This window comes from Sinocyclocheilus anshuiensis, unplaced genomic scaffold (assembly GCF_001515605.1).
Source record: "Sinocyclocheilus anshuiensis isolate Anshui unplaced genomic scaffold, SAMN03320099.WGS_v1.1 scaffold2733, whole genome shotgun sequence".
In the NCBI taxonomy this organism is placed as follows: Eukaryota; Metazoa; Chordata; class Actinopteri; order Cypriniformes; family Cyprinidae; genus Sinocyclocheilus; species Sinocyclocheilus anshuiensis.
In genome coordinates, this window is record NW_015552733.1 from 61,619 (window position 1) to 65,625 (window position 4,007).

Here is a 4,007-nt window from a genome sequence, read left to right on the forward strand (position 1 = left end):
CCGAATCCAGCAGTGTCCGCCACAATATCGAAGTAAGTGCGCATCATTAATCATTGTTCTGTAAAAATATTTTCTCATAACATGAGATGTGCAGGGCACTGCCTCTTTCAGGGCAGGTTTTGTGTGTACGCAACAGTTATAAATGAGGTCCCAGGACTAAAGCACTTGTCAGTTGATGCCATTGACTGCCTGGCAATCAAAATAATGGAAGTTCAAAGAAGATAAACTTCCTCCAGTGCTTCATTCTCTAATTGGCTAAACCAGTGAAATTCAGTAAATGTTGGAGGTGCTTCCTCACACGTGTCCTGCAACCTCTCGTATCCAGTGTGTTTGCTGAGATGTTGATCTCTTCATTCTCTATTATATGAAATAGAAACTCATTTCTTTCTTTGATCTGAGAAGAATCTAATAGATGTAAGAGTCTTATTCTGTGTCTGTTTCATTAGATGCACTGAAACAAGCTCTCAATAGCTTCTTGTTTTGAGTATTTTCTCTGTAAGCCGGAAATTCTTGGAAGTGCTTGAATTTAATACACAATAGCTTCAAAGACTGGAAAGTACACTTAAATCAGCGGCTGGTCTATCAAATAGCACACGGCCCTCATGCTGACATGAGTTGGTACTTCAGAGCAGTACAGGCCTTTGCTTTGCTTCAGCTGTTTTAATTTGAAATGGGCCTCGCAACAGTTACATGTGAATGATACGTGATTGTTGATATATTTGAAAAATACCTATAATGTAATAAATAAAATGGATGGAAAACTGGTCTTTGTGTGTACTTTGGGTGTGTTGTTCATCATATGTAGGCCTATTTTCATATAAAAGCAACAGAATGTATGAGTCATGATATTTGCTTTTGCTATGCAATTCATTTGATTGTTGGTTTGAAATATCCTTCAAATGGATGTGGTTTCAAGGTGTTTTCATGGATGCAGCTTTGTGATGCTCCTCCTGCGATTCAGCTGTATTGCTTATTGAGTTTATATATTCCCCAAATGCAGTCTTGTGCAATGAAAGGAGTATTTTTTCTGAACACTATATGTTTAACTGTTTAATTGATTATAGGGCTACTCAGTATTTTCCTTTCTTTATATTTAGCTATGTGTGATCCCAAGCACTGATTTTGTTCGGGCTCAAAACATGAAACTGAGAGAGAGAGAGAGATCTGCCATAAAGTTATTTGTCTGTTTTCTTTTAAAAATTAGTCTGAAATAATACAGTTGTCTATGTGTAAAGAACTTAGAACATCATACGCAAATAAATGTATACATTTCTAGAAGATTATATATGGAAGTATTCATTTAAGTGGATTCCCTGCAGAGACTTTTACTGTAGCATTGCTTTTCATTTCAAGTGGGCTACATTTGGAGCAGAAATGGTATGTTGTATTAAATGTATTATTGTCACGTTCTGTGTGTTTTTTTTTTATTCAGTTTTAGTTTTAAGTCTGTCTCTGGTTTAGATTCAGTTTTTAGTTTCATTGTCTGCCGATGGCGTTTTTCTTTGTTCTTTTCCCGCCACTCCTTAGTTGCCATGTTCACCTTAATGAAGAGACTCAGTTCAGATGTGTTTGTTCTATTAGTCTCAACTGTTAGTACCACTGTTAGTGTTAGTAGTTTAGTCAGATAGTGTTTGTCTATAACTGTGAGTTAAATTAAGGTCCGACCACATTTGAAGATTAATCAATGCAGAAGTCATTCTCAAAGAGGTGGTGGTTGAGGAGATTCCTCCTTCTATGTAAAGTGCTTCGAGTGCCCAGAAAAGCGCTGTATAAATGTAAGGAATTAAATTCACAAACTTATTCTTGCCACTGTATGTTTTATTGGGAGATTTAAACGACACGTTTGACAGTCAAACAAGTTACATCAAATTTCAATAAAAAGACTAAATTTCACACATTATTATTATTCATTTTCAACTCTTACACCACATTACTATTAATACATCTTAATACATCTGTGATTATTAAACATTTATTAAAAGTGAAAACATTAAGTCCCATATAGACATCTAACCGTTACTGATTCATCATGTGATATAACAAGATACTGTGCAGCATCTCTGTATGATTTAACTGCTGAGACTTTAGTCTTTGCAACTTCAGGGATCTTATCTATGCACAATCAGCTTGTAACACCAAAGAGAAAGGAAAACTTGAAATCGCATCATATGACCCCTTTAAATGAACATGAATTTATATATTTAACATTTATATATGTTAAAGCATCATAATTTGTTTGTTAAATGAACATGATTTATATATGTTAAAGCTACATAATTTATGTTTGTTAAACAAACGTGATTTTAATGTCTTTCATTCATATATGCAGTGGTTTCTCAATAAATAAAACTAACCTGGTTAGTTCTAGTTTTAGAATACGGTAAGCTGGCTTTCATAAATAAATGTATTTTGTACATCTACTAGTCTTAGCTACAACATTAATACAATACAGTTTTAAAAAAGTAGCAAGACAAGCAAAAACGTTTCTTGAATCAATTCACTGTATTTTTAACAGTACAATACATTTTCACACAGTATGTGCTACAGAAACTTTCTGTGTTAAGATAAAAAATTGCCTAAATTCCATGAATGAATGACTACAAACAATGACAGCATATCTCCTGTCATGAAGTAAAAGACAAGACATCATCAAACGTGTAGTAGAAAAGGTGGAGAATAATGAGTGTTAAGTAGTCCAATGCTTCCCTTGATGTTTTTGTTTTGTTTTAAAAGCAGTAAGACGAGTTAAAATTTTGTTTAACTTTCTTCAAGAATGTTCATTTCTGAGTGGACATTCCATTTTAACCAATCAGGTTTTAACCACTCAGGTTCTTTTAATCAATCAAATTTGACCAGGAAAAAAAAAAACTATACACATCAAACAACCACAAAATAAACAGTGGCCAACCTACTCTATAAACAGTTGACTCCGTATGTGCGGTATAAGTTTTCTTTGTGAGTGTGTGAAATGAAAAAAGAAACACAGTGGTCCTTATTCCAAGAGGAAGTACCTGCCGTACCATGGAAACAGCTCACTCATAGAGTCTGTTTCTAAGAATCTATAGAGTGCAGCCTTCCAGCTCCATGACTTCTTTCTGCAGTACCTCAAAGGTATATTTCATTTCAGGTGGGTAGTTGAGATTTAAAGCATACATTAGACCAAAAAGCATTGCCGTAGCTAATGCAAAGTTGTCCAAGCCTTGCAAGACGTTCTGGCCTTCAAGGACAATCACGATGTCCTGAGAGCCGTCATGAAATTTAAGGACGTAGATTCCCACTGTGGTGGTCTCATTGGATTTTTGGATGAAAGCTTCGTCAGCAGTCTGCAGAATGCAGACAAAATTAGATTTAACAGAACATTGGGCACTTCTCTGGGAATATTATAAAAAAATGTAATTTCAATCAATTAATAATGTAGATCTAATGAAAAATGTGAACTTGTATATAATGAGAACAAGACAAGGCCAAGAAAATCACGTGACGCGGGGTAAATTTAGTTCCGCTATGCTCTTTTCTCAAATATCCCTTCTTACCTTTTCTGTTTTGTCCGTTTTCCTATTTGCTGTTGTATAATCTACAAATAAATTATTTTCTACTTGTTTGTAGCTTATACGGCCACTCAGAACGTTGCTCGAATTTACTGGCGGGTGGTTTTATTTCACCAGCTGTCATACAGTATAGGCTACACAGCTACTCATTCGACAAATCCCCTGCTCGTATCACCATACGACAAACATTATTTATATAATTTATTCATTAAAAAAACTAAACTCCCAATATATGCTTCAATGCGGGATATAAAGTCGTAAGAGATGCATAATATTGTCGTGAGTTTAATACGTTTTAAAAATATATAGCATGTATTAATCTCATGACATTACATCCTGCATTCAAGCATATGTTATAACTAATCCTGACTGATTAAAATCATTAAACTAAGACATAATGGAGAAGTCGTGGCCTGGTTAGAGTCGGACTCGTAACCCAAAGGTTGCGGGTTCGAGTCT